The 18,717-nt window shown below is 21.6% G+C and overlaps 1 long non-coding RNA gene across 1 annotated transcript in view; it reads right to left on the bottom strand.

The window, feature by feature from the left end:
• Positions 1–16,570, bottom strand: part of LOC145839432 (uncharacterized) — a 30,841-nt gene extending 14,271 nt beyond the window's left edge. The window contains exons 1-3 of the long non-coding RNA XR_014370061.1: positions 16,480–16,570; positions 12,737–12,809; positions 5,434–5,498 (exon numbers count right to left, since the gene is read on the bottom strand). This is a non-coding gene — a long non-coding RNA (uncharacterized LOC145839432). The remainder of the gene's footprint in view (positions 1–5,433; positions 5,499–12,736; positions 12,810–16,479) is intronic.
• Between the last annotated feature and the right edge of the window lie 2,147 nt (positions 16,571–18,717).

Below are 18,717 nucleotides of genomic sequence, written 5' to 3'. Positions count from 1 at the left end.
TTAGATTATTATTATTATTATTATTATTATTATTATTATTATTATTATTATTATTATTATTATTATTATTATTATTATTATTATTATTATTACTATTATTATTATTATTATTATTATTATTATTATTATTATTATTATCATTATTATTATTATTATTACTATTTTTTTCTTATATTATTACTAACATTATTAATTTTATTATTATTCTTATTTAAAGAAGGTTTATAACAATATACATACGTAACTCAGCAAATACATAAAATTAAATACAATGACACAACAAGATTTAAAAATAGTTTTTATTGTAAAAACTATAACTAACAAACATTGTATATTATATGGTACAGAGAAAACTTAAGTATAATATTCAAAAATTTATTAAGAGCAGTTTTTGACAATAATGTTCAAAAAACTAAAATTCATTTGATTTATAAGTTATTTTTGATAGTTAATACTATTAATACAAATCGGATTTAAATGACATCATAGGAAAAGATGCAATAAATTTAAAGTAACAAGGATTTCGAGTTCTTTAATTATACCTCGATATTGTTTTCATAGTTATTTATTATTTAAAGCTTTCAATAATTCCAATTATATATTAAAGTCCAAAACAATTAATTCCAAAAAATACTATTATCTAAGTTTCTATTTTTACAAGAGTTTCAATATATCTATTTTAAATATATTTATTATTTAGTCTTAATTAAATATTTTTTGCTGCGTTTTTATAATAAACGCAGAGGAATAGAGATTCAAAGTAGTAAATATTCTAACAATTTTTAGCCACTTTTGCGGTGAAAAATTTGGAATAACTTTGGTCAATTGATAAACTTTTAAAATAAGTAAATACTAGTAATTTCTTAATCAACTTCGGTGAAAACGACAATTTGCTACTTTAAGCTGCAAGTTATTCTAAGAAGTATGCACTGAATAAATAATAATTTTGCGATATAAATATTTAACTAAATTATTAGAGCATTCGCTGGAAAGTTCAAACACCAAACAAAATAAACTTGCGATTGTTTATTAGTTAGTTTGACTTAGTTTTTAAAAACTTTAAGTATCAGATTTAATAAGAAAATAAAACTAAAATATTCACTGTTGTTTCACCATGTAAATAGTATTATTTATTATTAAATTATTATACGGAACTATTCAAGAAGTTAATCCAATTTTTTTAATAAAAAAGTTTTATGTATGACAACAATTTTACTTTTAGAATTGTTTAAACAAGTTTAAAAATGTAACTAAGATATCAATAAACTAAAAAATAGTATTAGTAACTATTAACATAAAAAAATTTAAATAAAAAATGACAACTAAATATAACGTATTCATCTAAGTAAAATTGTTAAAAAAGCTATTAAAACAAACCAAAAGCAAAAAAAAAGATAAAAAAGTTAAAAACATTTAAAAGTACAATTTATCTTGCAATGTTCAGTTTGCATGCATTTTAAAAGAAATTTATTAAGTTTATAAAGTTTTCTTAAGTTTAATTTAAATAACTAATTCAGTAAAACTAAAGTAAAAGAAAAACTTTATGTTATGTATATTTTAAAAGACTGTTAATTAACTTTTAATTTTTTTTTGTTTTAAAGTAAAGACTTCTAATAAAAACATTTTATTTTTAGCTGTAAAAAATTGTTGGGTTTTATATGGTACAAACAAAAAAAGATTATTATATTATTACTTTTTGTTTAGTTCGTGACAATATAATTAAAAATAAACGAAAAATATTTTTCACTCTTTACTCACAATACTTAAAATTTAATTTTGATGCGATTGACATAAATTAACGAAACATTTATTCTGATGTACTTTTTTTTCTGTCGAACTACTTTTACAAAATTAAACTAATTTTCACTGTACTTTTATATTTAAATATATCTTACAATTAAATCTTTTCTTTTCAAAACTATAGGTAAAACGCTTTTAACTTCCTCAAAATTTTAAGTTGAAAAATCAATAAAAACATTTTTTTTTTCAATTTAAAGAATTTATATAAAAACCTAAATTGGAAGAAAATAAATTTAAAATAAAAATCTTGAGTAATATAGAGTAACAAGGAATATTAAAAAACGCTTCATATTAAGCGCTGTAAAAACAGAAGGAAATGTACGTTTAAACATATCATAAGTTATCATTAAAAGACTAAAGTGCTTTTTTTAAACGAAGTTATTGTTTATTAGAACTTATTCACGTCACAAAAATTTTACAAATGTGCGAGCAAAATTAATTTTAATAAACAGTTTTTAAGTTTAAATTCAAATTTGGCAGTAAATTTTTTGTTCAGTTATTGAAATTGTACTTTCTTTATTCAGCCTATTTTTACTCAGGAATTACTTTTATATAAATAGCAGCAATAAAAGTTGCCCCAATTTTTTGTGCAGTTATTGAAATTGTACTTTTTTTTTCAGCCTATTTTTACTCAAGAATTACTTTTATATAAATAGCAGCAATAAAAGTTGCAACTAATAATTTAAAAACTAAGTATTAAATTTGTATTTCAATTTTCATAGTGATTAAATAAAACTGAGAGAAAATTTTTAATATTTTCATCATCAAAATACATAAATTTAAAGATAAAAAGTAAAACTTTAATTAATGAAAACTTGTTTCTATCCTTTTTCGTAATTAATACAATTAGTTTGTATTCAGCAAACAGTTTTCCAATTATAGTTTTAATAAAAGTAAAACTATTAGCAGTTTAAATTGCAACAAAATTCTGGGAATAAAAAAGGTTTTTTTATTCGTAGATTTTTTTTATTCAGTAAAATAATTGACTAAATAAAAGTAATTTTAATTAGAAAATAAACGAAGTATATCTAATAATACAAGATAACTTCTTATGTTTATAAAGTAAATATACACGCCTTAACGTAACTAGAATAAGTAAAGTACACTTATATTAAATTATTTTCAAAAAGAAATATCATTACTACAGAATAATTATTAATTTCTATATATCTAGTTTTGTAATAAACAAAAATAAAAATATTAAACAAATAAATTGTTACCTATAACATAAAAATGGATTATTTAAATGATTATTTATATTCCACTAAGAACATTTTCTTTCATAATTTGGACTAAATTACCAATTCCTACAACATGCTTATATAATTAATAAAACCAACAAACACCTAATTAAAAGAAAAAAAAACACTATAGTATTTGTGCAAATAAAACAGACAATTGTAATCAAATCTAATTAGAGTACATTTTTCTAAAAACTTTGATTTGTTTTTTTAAATAAAGATTTCAACTTAGTTTTTTGCAATAAGACAAAATAAACAAACTAATATTTGAAACTTATTATTTTGCCACATATCTTATCAAGCTGGCTAAACTTGTGACGTTACTTGTAATTGTAATGACATGATAAATAAAAATAATAATTTTTGTAATTAGTGTTCTATTTAAATGTAGCTAGACGCTTTAAAAGGGTCTTTAATAACAAAAGAAAATTAAATTGACTTTTAATAGGTACAAAAGTATTTTGCTTCAGTATTATAAAAAAAAAGTTGACTGACAATATTAAATTTTTTGATTTTAAGTAGTTTACCACAAATCACAGTAAACCGGTTTAACTTATGAAGTCACTTAAAAATTGTTGATTTCAAGTTCAAGTTTACTACGTAACTGAACATTTCAGACAAGAAAATATTTAACAGTTATAAAACACGTTTGCTTCAACAATAACTTGTAAATACAATCTCAAAAATGCTTATACTTATACTGCAAAACAAGCAGAAAATTTTTGATTTCAAGGGTTTTAATCTCAATAAACCCGATAAATTTGTGACTTCACTAAAAAATTTTATATGTCAAGTTCAAGTCTACTGGATTACTAAATCACTAAAAATTTCAAACAGGAAAATTTTCAGACTTGTGAAATCACATTTGCTTTATTTTAAACTGAGATGTTCAATACAGAAAATTGTTATACATACAAATAACAATACCAGCAAAAAAGTCTCGAACGGACCAAAAAGTATAAACTTTTTCGTTAATGATCATAATTAGTTAAAGGGCATTGACTTTAGATTGCAATATTTGTAAATTAAGACAGTTTTGTTTTAGTAAAAGTTTTCATGCAAATAGAAAAGACAAGAACCTTAAATTTTGTCTTCCTAAAAAATTAAACTTTAATAATATCCCTAAACAACAATAAGTAATTATGAAAAATACTAAGTTGCTTATTTTTTATAAAATGTTATATGATTAGAAATAAAAAAATTGATATTCTTATAAAGATAAATGAAATTAAAACACAACTTTGCTTGAAGAAATTAAACGTAATTAAATATATATAATATGATAGCGGATTTTAACGTTATAGTTTTTTAGTTTGCACTTTCAAAAAAACTTAAAAGTTTAATTCAAAATGTTTTTCCACAAAATAACTAACTTCAATATGTTAAAGCCAACTTTGTTATAAAGAGATATAACATTTAAACTTTCATAATTCTTTTAAAAACAATTTATAAAAATAACTTAAAAGCAACAAAAGTTTGTATTAAAAAATGTTACAGATATTTTAAAAAAGTTTAAAATAAAAAACTAAAGTCGCTGTTTTAAACAGCTATATAAATAAAGTATTCTGAAATTAATATGTAGTTTTAACTAAGATAATATACAATAAAGTATAATTAGGTCTTGAAGGTAACGCTTTTAAAGAAGAGTGTTTATTTTAAAACGCTCGTTGCAAGCGCCATAAAAATTAGAATACCAACAGAAGCAATTAAGCAAAAACTAATTAAAAAAAAAACTAATTTAAAGTAATGGTGATAAATTTTTGCTTTGGCACTTGAATTAGCTGCAATATAGCATTTTTGTAATTTTCAAATATTCATTGTTTTTTAAAATAGATCATTAGTTAAAATAAAATGTATATTTTCTTTTAACATTTTTAAAAGTTATATATACTTTAAGACTATTTAAAAACAATACAATATCAGCTTTTTTTACTTATCTATTTAAAATTTTTAATACATTTTTGTCACAATATCATCAAAAGTTTTAAACCATATTCAAATATATGACTCATTATTGTTTGATTCTAAAAAAAACATATAATTTAAGTTTAAAATTTTTTAAAGGTCAAAACTTTTAAACATTAATATAAATGAAAAATTAAAAACATCTTAAAACTGTATTTTAAGAGAGTACACTAAAATAAACATAGTTTAATTTCGTTAACTTTAGATACAACAACAATAACTAATGAAAAATTTTAAGTTCAAATTTGCGAAAAAAAAATAAGAGGCGATAAATTAAAAAAAAAAGTTAATTATTTGTAAATGGTTATAACGTGCATTATACAGATTTATCTATATGTAATAATACAAAATTTTGGTAGATTTTTTCTACAACAATTTAGTGTTCCAATTTTTATTTATTAGTAATATAAGTATAAACTAAACTAACGGATTAAATTGACACCTTCAAATACAAAGTACACAAGCTGAGAGCTTTGTTCTCCTCAATCACACCTAAAGATTTATTTGTAAAATTGTTATTAAACAATCTGAGTTAAACATATCAAAAAATTTTTAGTAAAAAGCTATTAAAAATCAAGGTTTGGATATTTTAAACAAAAAAAGAAGTAAATACTCATAAATACAACGGAAAACGTCAAAAAAAAAAACAAAAGTCTGAAGAGTAACATTTTTGTAAATTATTTCAGATATAGAGTTTAAAACTTGAATAAAAATTTAAATAAACTAAATATCGTTTTAATGTTTACAATGTAGCTAAAGTTGTTTGCTAACATATTTGAAAATTAAAACAATAGGTTAATAATCCTACATATTATTATTTTTTTTTTCAAGTAAGTATATGACTACACATCAATGACTAATTTACCTAAAAAAATGTCAAGCAGAGAGTTGTACGCTAGTTTAAAATTTAGATAAAAAACAAATTAACATCAAAAACAAAAAAAGAAACTTTGAATGCAAAAAGTTTTGCGGAAACAAAATCCTTTTTAAAACAGCAATTAGTAAAAGCTTCAATAACAATTAAAGAAAAATGTGTTAAATCTCTAATAAATTTGTTTGACAGAAAAATTTATTAATGATACATTTAAGTAGCTTATGGAAATTACTGGTAAGCAAATATTTGAAACCATTATTTTATCCTACCCAAATTGTATTTAAATAATTCAAACCAAAAAAAAACCATAATAATTTTAATTATATATTAAACTCAAATAATATTATGTTATACCAAGTTATAAATAACTACAGATATTTAATAAAACACTTTCAAAACTATATCTTAAAATTTTACAGAGGATTTATACTTAAATCACTAAAATTGTTGTTTAATTTTAAAAAGCAACCAATTATTTAAAATAACTATAGAAAAGTAAAAAGCTAAAATGTAGTTGTACCATTAAAACTAACTTTAGATTTTGTATAAATTTTTGCCAATTTATATAAGTTGTAAATATTTAAAAATAAAATATTTTGCTTATTATCATTAAGGATTATTTTCAGTTACAGTTATATAGCATAAATTATAGACTGATATACTGTTTTTAAATGAAAAATAACATAAAGTTTTACTAACAATACTGGAATGTAATGATAAGATGATTATAAACATTTTTTAAAAATTCATCATATACTAAATTATACCTAAATAAACTTATTTTTTTATAATTTCTTGAAAGTTTTTGACCTGCAAATTTAATTAAACTCAATAATTTTTTATTTTATGTTTTTAAAATCAAAAATAAATTAATTATATTTTACTGTTTAAACTAGTAATAAGTGACGTCACTTGTTTGAAAAGTTAAATTTTCTAAATTCTGTAGAATTTTAAGGTTTGCTTAACATATGCATAAAATATACTTTAATATTGGTAAAATTATTTTATTTGTATATGATTTTATTGTTATTTATAAATTGAATGAAATTAGTGTCAATAAGGTATAAAAGAAGATTAAAGTTTAAATTATGTATATAATGTTAATGTTTCTACAGATATGACACTTACACTTTATATAAAAGTTTCAAAGATAATACTTTGATAAAATTAAACAAGACTCGTTTGATTAAGTTTGTGTGACTTTTTTTCAATATAAATTTATTAAGATAGACCTTCTTAATTAGCATTAGTAAACTCTAAACAAAATTCTAGCATAAACAGTTGATTATAAGATAAACAAAACAAAGTAGAAACATAAAAAATTGTAAAAATATAGTTATTAAGGATTTACTTCGTAAAACAACTAATAAACAGTTATGACACTAAAATGAAAGTCAATTTTTTACAAGTTTTTTCTCGACATATTAAAAGAAAATAACCAGTACACATAGAATTTTTAAAAAAATGTTAAAAATATTTTCAAAACATACCAAAGCCAGAAATAATAATACTATCTTAATTTATGTTCAATGTTACGAAAAATGCAAAGGTTAATTGTTTTAACGTAATTTAAAACAGGTTCTAAAAACTTAAAAGAGTTAGGGATAAGTTAAAAACAACAAGTTAAAGTGAACTTTAATGCGCTAAAAATCAATAACTTTTTACACTAACGAAAAAAATAACTTTTTTCAACGCTTTTTTGAATATAGTTTTAAAAGTAAAAAATGTGAGAATAGATTTTAGATTATAAAATATTAAAATACTATAACTGATACCAAGTAGATAAATTTTTGAAAACGGTTTTATATATTATCATCGTTTTAATTTTTAGCTGTTTTTACAACAGCTTTTAAATATTTGTGCTATTTTCAAACATTTTTAAGATTATAATTCTAAACAAACGTATACTAATACATTTACGAACGTTACAAATTTTTGTCGCATTTGCTCACTACGTCAACTATGAAAAACTATTTGTTTATAAACTCTTGAGCTTTCAAGTTGTACTAATGAAGAAAAAAAAAGTTTGAGTAAAAACGAATAAAGGATTTTTTTCTGTTTTAAATTCTAAAAATACTCCTTGAAAGTTCTAAACTATACGGTACAAATAGAGATCAAAATTAGACATAGGATTTTACAAAATATGTTAAAAATAATTTCAAAACATACTAAAGCCAGTTCAATGAAAGAAAAAATGTAAAGGATAGTTGCTTTATCGTATTTTAAAACAGGCTCTAAAAACTTATGAAATTTCAAGATAAGTTTAAAACAACAAGTTAAAGTGAACTTAAATGCGCTAAAAAATCAATAACTTTTAACAGTAGATAAAAAAAAACTTAATTCTTTTAAACACGTTTTTGAATATAGTTTTATGAGTAAAAATGTGAAATTAGATTTTAGATTATAAGTATTAAAATACAATAACTGATATCAAGAAGATAAATTTTTGAAAACGGTTTTAAATATTATCATCGTTTTAATTTTTAGCTGTTTTTGCAACAGTTTTTAAATATATGAGCTATTTTTTGATAATGAAAAAAAGTTTATAATAGTCAACAAACGTATACTTATATATTTACGAACGTTGCAAATTTTTGTCGCATTTGCTCACTACGTCAACAACGGAAAATTATTTTTTTATAAACTCTTGGGCTTTCAAGTTGTAATTATGAAGAAAAATAGTTTGAGTAAAAATGAATAAGTATTTATTGAGTATCATTAACTAATGTACTAGATGCATAAAGTTTTATTCAAAAACTATTATTTTAATTGACAAAGCTTTTGCTGTTTGTAACGATAAAAATTTAGTTTTTCTTCTAAAGTATTTTAAAAGAATAATTTTTTCTAGAATTTAATTACTTTTTTATAGGATTATTTTTGTTTGAAATTCTAAAAATACTACGTGAAACTTCTAAACTATACGGTACAAATAGTGATCAAAGTTAGACATAGGATTTTACAAAATATGTTAAAAATTATTTCAAAACATACCAAAGCCAGTTCAATGAAAGAAAAAATGTAAAGGATAATTGCTTTATCGTATTTTAAAACAAGCTTTAAAAACTTATGAAAGTTCAAGATAAGTTTAAAACAACAAGTCAAGTTGAACTTAAATGCGCTAAAAAATCCATAACTTTTAACAGTAAAGAAAAAAACTTAATTCTTTTAAACACGTTTTTGAATATAGTTTTATGAGTAAAAAATGTGAAATTAGATATTAGATTATAAGTATTAAAATACTATAACTGATATCAAGAAGATAAATTTTTGAAGACGGTTTTAAATATTATCATCGTTTTAATTTTTAGCTGTTTTTGCAACAGCTTTTAAATATAACAGCTATGTTCAGATATTTTTAATCTGATTAGAGTCAACAAACGTATACTAATATATTTACGAACGTTACAAATTTTTGTCGCATTTGCTCACTACGTCAACTATGAAAAATAATTTTTTATAAACTCTTGGGCTTTCAAGTTGTAATTATGAAGAATATAGTTTGAGTAAATATGAATAAGTATTTATTGAGTATCATTAACTAATGTACTAGATGCATAGAGTTATTATTCAAAAACTATTATTTTTCATTTACAAAACTTTTGCTGTTTGTAAATATAAAAAATAAGTTTTTCTTCTAAAATATCTTAAAAGAATAATTTTTTTAGAATTCAATTACTTTTTTATAGGATTATTTTTGTTTGAAATTCTAAAAATACTCCGTGAAACTTCTAAACTATACGGTACAAATAGTGATCAAATTTAAACATGGGATTTTGCAAAATATGATAAAAATGATTTCAAAACATACAAAAGCCAGTTCAATGAAAGAAAAAATGTAAAGGATAATTGCTTTATCGTATTTTAAAACAGGCTTTAAAAAACTAATAAAAGTTCAAGATAAGTTTAAAACAACAAGTCAAATTGAACTTAAATGCGCTAAAAAATCAATAACTTTTAACAGTAAATAAAAAAAACTTAATTCTTTTAAACACGTTTTTGAATATAGTCTTATGAGTAAAAAATGTGAAATTAGATTTTAGATTATAAGTATTAAAATACTATAACTGATATCAAGAAAATAAATTTTTGAAAACGGTTTTAAATATTATCATTGTTTTAATTTTTAGCTGTTTTTGCAACAGTTTTTAAATATATGAGCTATTTTTTGATAAAGGTAAATAGTTTCTAATGGTCAACAAACGTATACTTATATATTTACGAACGTTGCAAATTTTTGTCGCATTTGCTCACTACGACAACAACGGAAAATTACTTTTTTATAAACTTTTGAGCTTTCAAGTTGTACTTATGAAAAAAAAAAGTTTGAGTTAATATGAATAGGTATTTATTGAGTATCATTAACTAATTTACTAAATGCATAGAGTTATAATTCAAAAACTATTATTTTTCATTGACAAAACTGTTACTGTTTGTAACGATAAAAATTAAGTTTTTCTTCTAAATATCTTAAAAGAATAATTTTTTTTTTAAATTGAATTACTTTGTTTTAAGATTTTTTTTTTGAAACTCTATAAATACTACGTGAAAGTTCTAAACTATACGGTACAAATAGTGATCAAAATTAGACATAGGATTTTACAAAATATGTTAAAAATAATTTCAAAACATACTAAAGCCAGTTCAATGAAAGAAAAAATGTAAAGGATAATTGCTTTATCGTATTTTAAAACAGGCTCTAAAAACTTATGAAAGTTCAAGATAAGTTTAAAACAACAAGTTAAAGTGAACTTAAATGCGCTAAAAAATTAATAACTTTTAACAGTAATTAAAAAAAAACTTAATTCTTTTAAACACGTTTTTGAATATAGTTTTATGAGTAAAAGATGTGAAATTAGATTTTAGATTATAAGTATTAAAATACTATAATTGATATCAAGAAGATAAGTTTTTGAAAACGGTTTTAAAATATTATCATTGTTTTAATTTTTAGCTGTTTTTGCAACAGCTTTTAAATATAACAGCTATTTTCAGATATTTTTAATCTTATTAGAGTCAACAAAGTATAATAATATATTTACGAACGTTACAATTTTTTGTCGCATTTGCTCACTACGTCAACAACGGAAAATTATTTTTTTATAAATCCTTGAGCTTTCAAGTTGTACTTATGAAGAAAAAAAGTTTGAGTAAATATGAATAAGACATATATAGGAACATTGTTTAAAAAAAAGTTTTGACTTTTAATTTACAGCTAACTGTCAAGGTTTTAATGACTGTGAATTATTTATTATAAACTAATGTATTAAATGCATAAAGTTATTATTCAAAAAACTATTAATTTTTATTGGTAAAACATTTGCTGTTTGTATAGATATAAAAAATTTTTGCTACTACAATATCTAAAATTAATAATATTTTTTTTTAATTTAAGTACTTTATAATAGAATTTTTTTTTGTTTGAAACTCTAAAAATTCTACGTGAAAGTTATAATTTATACAGCACGAATAGTAATCAAAGTTAATAAACACAACTTACAATTCAGTTTTTCAAGTTATGTTAGCCCTATACTCTAACTATTTAGTAACAACCTACCGTAACAAATTATTAATAACAATATGAAAATATAAGTTAGATGCATGAATGTATAATTTGAAAAGATAACTTTTTAAATTATTCAAAAAATTGTTTAACAAACAAAATTAGTATTTGTATAAAACAACGTTTATGTGCATACAAATACTATCCATTTAACAAAAATAAGTGCAATTAGTAGTAGAAACTATCTATTATATAATATCATATTTTTATTTCATTAGTAGTAACATGTAGACACAAATTTATTGTGTAAATTCAATTGCAATTTTTACCTTTAATAAAAGTAAATACTCAGTTCAATAGAAAAATAAAATTAGTGAAAAACCCAAACCCTTTTTGAAACATCAATTCATAAATAATAATTTTTAAGAAAATTAATTGATGGATTTAGCATAGAACATTTTATTAATAGTATTTATTTAACAAAAAAATTTCATTAACGACTTTGTAATAGTTAAACGATTTCAAAAAAAAAATCAAATTTTATCAGTTCTTTAAAAAAGTTACAATGAAACTTCACAAATATTTAGGAAGTCCTTAAATATATTATTTAAGTGAAGATAAAATTAATGCTCATTAATGCTTTTGACAACTAAAACTCTTTAAAATAGTTTAAAAGAAAACATCTAAAAAACTTTTATATACTTTTAATTAGAAAAATTGTTTACATATGTCTTATTAATACTTAAATGTCTTTTTTTTATTTTTGCAAACTTTAAATACTTTTGGAGATACAGCTAAAGTAATTAAGAAGGTGGGTTATTTAATTATTTTATTTCAATTTATTAAAAATTTTAAATTAAAAACAAATAAAAAAAATTTGTAGATAACAATATCTTCTAAAATTTATAATGTTTTCCAATATATAGAACTTTTTGATATACTTTGTTAAGATTTTGATTTGTCGGAATTTGAACTTCAAGTAATCATTTTAAAAAATTGAAACTTTAGCTTGAGCAAAACAAGGTATAACAAAGTATTAAATTTTGTTACAAATTGTTCAATGTTTTAATGTTGAAGTAAATTCTAAACAAAAGTTAAATGACGTCACTGCTAAACGATTATGTGCAAGCATTTATTTTTCTAATTAATTTATTGCAGGTTTAACTATTATGCAACACATTTTTGGGTTGATAACAATAAATGATTGTGAAAAAGTCTTTTGATGTAATTTGAAGTTCAGAAAAAAATTTATAGAGTGTCATAGATTTATAGTTTTAAGTATTGGTAATTACTAATTCTTCAAATGTCTATTTTTCTATTAGCCATACACATTAAAAATAACTATAGCTAACCAACCTGATTTGATTGATACTATACAACAGAGGCAGACGCTCTGAGTGACTAGGAACTATGATGTGTTCAGTTCAACCTATAATATTAATTAGAATATTTATTGTTCTTATAATCAAATATACTAAAGTGTTAAGGTATTTTTTATGTTTTAGAACTTATTGTTTGTTAACATCATCAAAGGTTTAAACTGTAGCTTTTTCGAAAAAATCTTTTTTTTTTTGTGAAAAGAAATATTTTTAAGCTCGGAGTATAATTAAAACAAAATAAACGTTTAAAGTACAAACAGGTCTTGCAGCAATTTAACTAAAATAATTTTTTATTATAAGGTGCTACATTTTAGATGCAGTAAATATTAAAAATTTACAAAGTAGGTTTTAAAAATTGTAACATTTAACTTGAATATTAGTTAACTGATTAATTACAAAGCTAGCTTTCACGGAACAATTAACTAACTATTAAGCGTAACTAAAATGTAAAAACAAATTTTGGGAGAATTTTTAAATAATTAATTTCTCAGTAAATTAATATTTACGTTTTAGTCAGGAAAATTTTTTGTCAACAGTAAAACCTTTAATTAGTATTTAAGCAAATAAAAGTACTTTTTTTTTGATACATAAAGGACTTATCAAAAGACCTTTTATGCTCTTTATAGCCATCTCCAAAGTAGTGTGAGTATAAAACAATAACCTTATGGCTTCCTACTATTTGAAATTGCCCACTCTTGAAAACCTGATTTAGTACAAGTTTCAAGTGTTTCCTTAATATCTGGTATAACTTCCAAAATTACCCTTAAATAAGCACAATACTTTTGTTTGGTTTTTGATGAACTCCAGAAAAGTTAGTAAGAAATTAAAAGTTAAAAATTGAGGCCTTATGCCCCCTATGACGCTTTGACTGGTAACGCCTGTGGCCCCCTAAAATTTTGATATTACCTCTAAATCGTCTATCTGACCCATTTTGAAAACCCATGGCATAAGCTACAAATGCAGAAAAATAAAAAAATTAAATAAAAAAATTAAATAAAAAAATTAAATAAAAAAATTTAAACACTTCTATTTATTTCAGAACGATTGGTTTTTTTGTAATGAAGGTATTTTAGTCTACTAGGTTTCTTTAAACCTAATTCATAGAATAAAATAAAATACATTGTGACTCTTTTAATTTTTATTCCAAGGTTGCCACTCTTTGAATCAAAAAATTGTTTTGAAACTTTAAAATTTTAGTTTTTCTCTGAATTACCAGAAACTTCCTGATTTACCTTAAATTTAATTGAGTTACCCTGAGTTTTTTGTCAGATTGAGCGCAAGATACTAATACCTTATGCTCATTTTACTAATTTATAAATAAAAGGAAGGTTGTATGTGTGTGTTCCTGCATTAGATGCTTACTAAACTTATGAAAAAAACTGTTTTCAAAATTTCAATGTTAAAAGCTTAAAACATATTAGATTAAAAAACTAATTTTGTACACCGTTTTCTTTAAACATATTAAATAACTTTATATTGACATTTTAATTACATTTTTACTAAAAACAAGTAGTTGTAAACAAATAACACGTAACTTGAGAAATAAGGACTTATACTACAATATAGTTTTATTAAACTACATAAGTAACTAAAAATATAAAGTTTATTAGAACTTTTAATGGCATAGTTAATCACAACTTTAATATCTATAAACTGTTTTCTTTTGTTTAACTTTACTCATGATAAATATAAATTAAAACTTATAAAAACTACAATGTTAATTCTAAAAATATTTATGAACTGCCGCAAGGCAAAAAAAATATTTAATAAGCGCTAAAAAAAAAACGTAGAACAAAAAACTTAAATTGATCTAGAAAAATATTTCACCCTAGATCTAGAAAAAAGATTCCCTGGGACTTTTAGAAAAAACCAAAACTGAGTTTTAAAAGTATACAGAGTTTTAAAAAATCAAAATTTTTTGAGTTTTACTGAATACTCTGAGTTCGCTGAGTGTGTGGCAACCCTATTACTCGGGCAAAGTTTCATTTTTATAATTGTTTCTATAAATTTCACAGATTAAAATAAACCGGCTACACATTTCTCAAACTAAAGTATCTAAGACCGCTTAAGTCCGTGTGAACCGGTTAATGACAGATGAAAAACACGTTTTTTAACGTCACCGAACGTTTTTTTTTACGAAAAAGCGAGCGTTTATAGATTGGATTTATAACAAAACGCCCTCTTTAATTGTAGTATCATGTAATTAAGATAACTTTCATACAATCTGCAATGATAAAGATTGATTAAAACTTCTGTTTGAAACACAAAATAAAATTGTTTGACCATTTCTTTGGTAATTGTTTCTGTACTCTGAAAATGATACCTGATCATTACAGTATGTTATTTATGTAGTACTTTTTTTTTAATTAGACACTTAGATTTAGGCATATATTAAGTAAGAAATATCATTGCATCAATTATTCAATTTATCAATTTAAGCTCGAAAGAGCGATTAATATCTATTCTTTAATAGTTTCACACTAAGTATTCATAAACTGATTTTATTAGTATAAATTACTTTAAGTTCACTTTAACTTAAAAATAATTCATTCTCGTAAATTTGGTAAAAATTCAAAAATTCATTTTAATTGATTACGATATAAATTCTGTGTTACTTATAAACAACACTTCAATAAAAAAAATATATTAAGATCCCTTTAAAAGTTTATGATCATTTCTAGTCATATAGTGCTTTGAAGTTAACTTCGTTGCAGGTACATAAAATTTTACAGCAGAAGTGAATTGTTTAGAGTTTGTGGCAAGTTTTATAAAAGTTTGAAATTTGTCCTTAAATTTAACTACTTTTGTTTAAACTTTATTTTAATGTTTAAACACTTTTATATAATTACCAATATTTTCATTCAAAATTATATGAGTAGTTAATAAAAAAACTTTGTCAGTTCGTTGCATAAAATAATAAATGTTACTCAAACCTAAATACATTTTAATTAAATGCTAACTTTCGTTATTAAAAATATGTAGGTTATATAGTATTTTAAATTCTCATTTGAAGCAACATTATTAATTACTTTCATTGGTTTTTTTTACGTTAATTAAATGTTTTTAAAATACAACAAATAATTTTAAACACTATAACATACTAAACGATTAATACTTTTAAACATACATTTTACTTAAAAACATTTTCTTACTTTTTCTGCATTATATTTTGGTTAATAGAAACTTAGTAATAGTTTGATAAATTAGTTTTTTATTTAAACTGTTTTTTTAATAACTATTTGATTTAACATAGCGCAAAAGATATGTTTTAACAAATAATCAGAAAGTTATAACCAATGAATGGAATTTTTTGCACTTTTTAATTATAATTACAGTTATTTTTGCAACTAGGTCATTTTCTATTGAAACAATGTGAAACGTTTAAAACTACCACTATTTTTATGTTGTTCGAAAGTTTTATTCAATTTCATACTGAGGTCAGTTTTTTTTTAAGTTAATCTACGAATCAAAACTATGATGAAATTTACTTAAACTAAAAAAATGTGAAATAAAAAGTTACAATTCGTTATAAGATTGTGGCTGATTAAGAAAAAAAAAAGTTTAATTATACTATTTTCGTTCTCTAGAAAACCAAAAAATAGCTATACATCATCAATTTATAAAAACATTAAGCAAAGTTAAAAATTAATCCAAATTTATTATAATTAAAATTACAGTTTTTATAAGTTTTAAGTAAGATTCAAAAGCAATGAAACAAACCTGGTAAGTAAAATGACTAAAATCTTCATCCAATGTTAATTCCATATTTATTCATTAATTGACATTGATTATCATTCTAAACATTGAGGCTAAAAATATGTTTTAATGTTATAAACTTTTTTTTAAAACGTTAAGTCGTACCATTTAATAATTATTGTAAGAAACATGTATTGATTGTAAAGTTTAAAATAAAATGACTGTAAGGTAGGTTTAACAAACAAACAAGTTTGATAAAGTTAATTTTACAAAAATATTAAAAGTTTAAAACTATAAATGTATGTAATATTACATTTGAAATTTTTAAAGTTATCAACGTAATACTTCAAAGAAACATAAATATATATTAATATAAAATAGTATAAAGGCTAAAGATAAAGGATGATAAAAAAAACTTAAACCTTCAACAAAACTGAGTCTTACATAAATTAGCACTTAAACAAAAAGATCATCTAACAAAAGACTCCTAATAAACTTTGAAACTTTAAAACATTAAAAATCTTAAAAACCCTGAACACAATAATGCCTCAGGCACGTAAGCACAAAATAGGAAATATGATCAAACAGAACACCTCTAAACAAAAATGTTTAAAGCCATACTTTCAACTAGAAAAAAATAAAAATAAAAATCAATATAACTTTAAAAATTAAAAGAAATATTTGGTTTCTAAAATAAGCTAAAGTTAATAATTATATTAATGCAGCTATCTATGAATATAATAAATAAGACTACTGATTATCAAACATAAAACAGTTACTTATTTGGAAGTTTAACAATAAGTTATATTACTTAAAATTCTATTTACAAGTCAATTAATTAATTTTGTTTAAAAAAATATTAGCTTATTTTGTTTATGTTGTTAAAAAGATATTTAATCACTTAAATTGCTCAACAAAGTAACTTCAGCCCTGCTAACAAATGACTTACAAGAAATATTATAACAAATCAATTCGATTTTTTAATATCCATTAGTTGACGCAATAAACAAGTAATTTTATTTTTTATAAAGGTAAAAAAACAAAATAATTTTAATTAAAAAGAAATTTGTCTATCAACATATTTATAAAGTTCAAAATATAAATAAGATGGTTAAATTTTTATTTACATGTTCAAAAAACTTCTTAACGAAAACAAAAATATAGCTTATACAGTTTTATAAAATGTTTTTATCTATGTGGTTAACTTTAATGAAATACTTTCATAATTTTAATATAAAAATAATAACCTTAACAGCAACGATGACATATTGAGTATTTATAATTTTTAGTGAAATATTTTCTTTAAAATCAATGTTTATCATATTGATAGTGTTATATGTTTTGGTTTTAAGAAAAAAAATAGAGAGATCTCAACTGCTGAAGGAGAAGTAATATATTTATTTTTTCAAAAATTTATTTTTCAAACTAAGTTTCGGTCAAAGACCTCGTCAGTGTTTAAATAAATCTTATTCAAATAGAATCTTATTGATATCTTATTGATAGTGTTTTCAAAAGTTGAAATAGTAAACCTTGTTATGAATTAAAAGTTTTATATTAAATTTATAAGTGTAAGCAAACAACCATAAAACTTTCAAACAAAATAACAGGCATTAAAACTCATATAAACACTTACTTACGCAAGTAAAAAGAAGAGATTAAAAAAACACTGTGTAAAGTTTTTAATAATCTTAACAATTAGTTTATTAACATAGAATTAAAACCTAAGTTTAAAGTTTTGTATTTCAAGCTTTTAAAGTTAAACAGTAAACTTTTTTAGTAAGTTTTGATAAAAAACTTATATAATGCAGTTGATAATTTATCTGTAATAGCTATATAAAACAACAAAATAAACAAAAAATTTAAATACTTTACATAGAAGTATACAAATATTCACATTTATCTTACAATCACTAAAAAACAACTTTTGTTTAAGTTGAATTTTCACAAAAAGATACAAACAATCAAAATAAATCAAGCATAAAGTAAAGAAAAAAAAAACAGTTAACTCTTGAGAAATATTTTTACTAAAAAGTTTAGAAAACAGCCATATTACTGAACCAAATTTTATTATCTTAACTTTCTCAAAAAATTTTTTTTTATAGTTTACAAATTATAATTTAGACTTCTAAAACTACCTAAGTTTCATAGTACTAAAAGTTATCATCAGTTTTTCGTTAATAACCTACTTGTCAACAGTATTTTTCGTCAACAAAATTATATTAAATTATATACAAAAGAAACTCAGTGAAAAAAAAACAGATA

This window comes from Thalia democratica, chromosome 6 (genome assembly GCF_965202585.1).
Source record: "Thalia democratica chromosome 6, ktThaDemo2.hap1.1, whole genome shotgun sequence".
NCBI lineage: Eukaryota > Metazoa > Chordata > Thaliacea > Salpida > Salpidae > Thalia > Thalia democratica.
The sequence above is the reverse complement of the archived record's forward strand: the minus strand, read 5'-3'. Positions and strand labels throughout refer to the sequence as shown.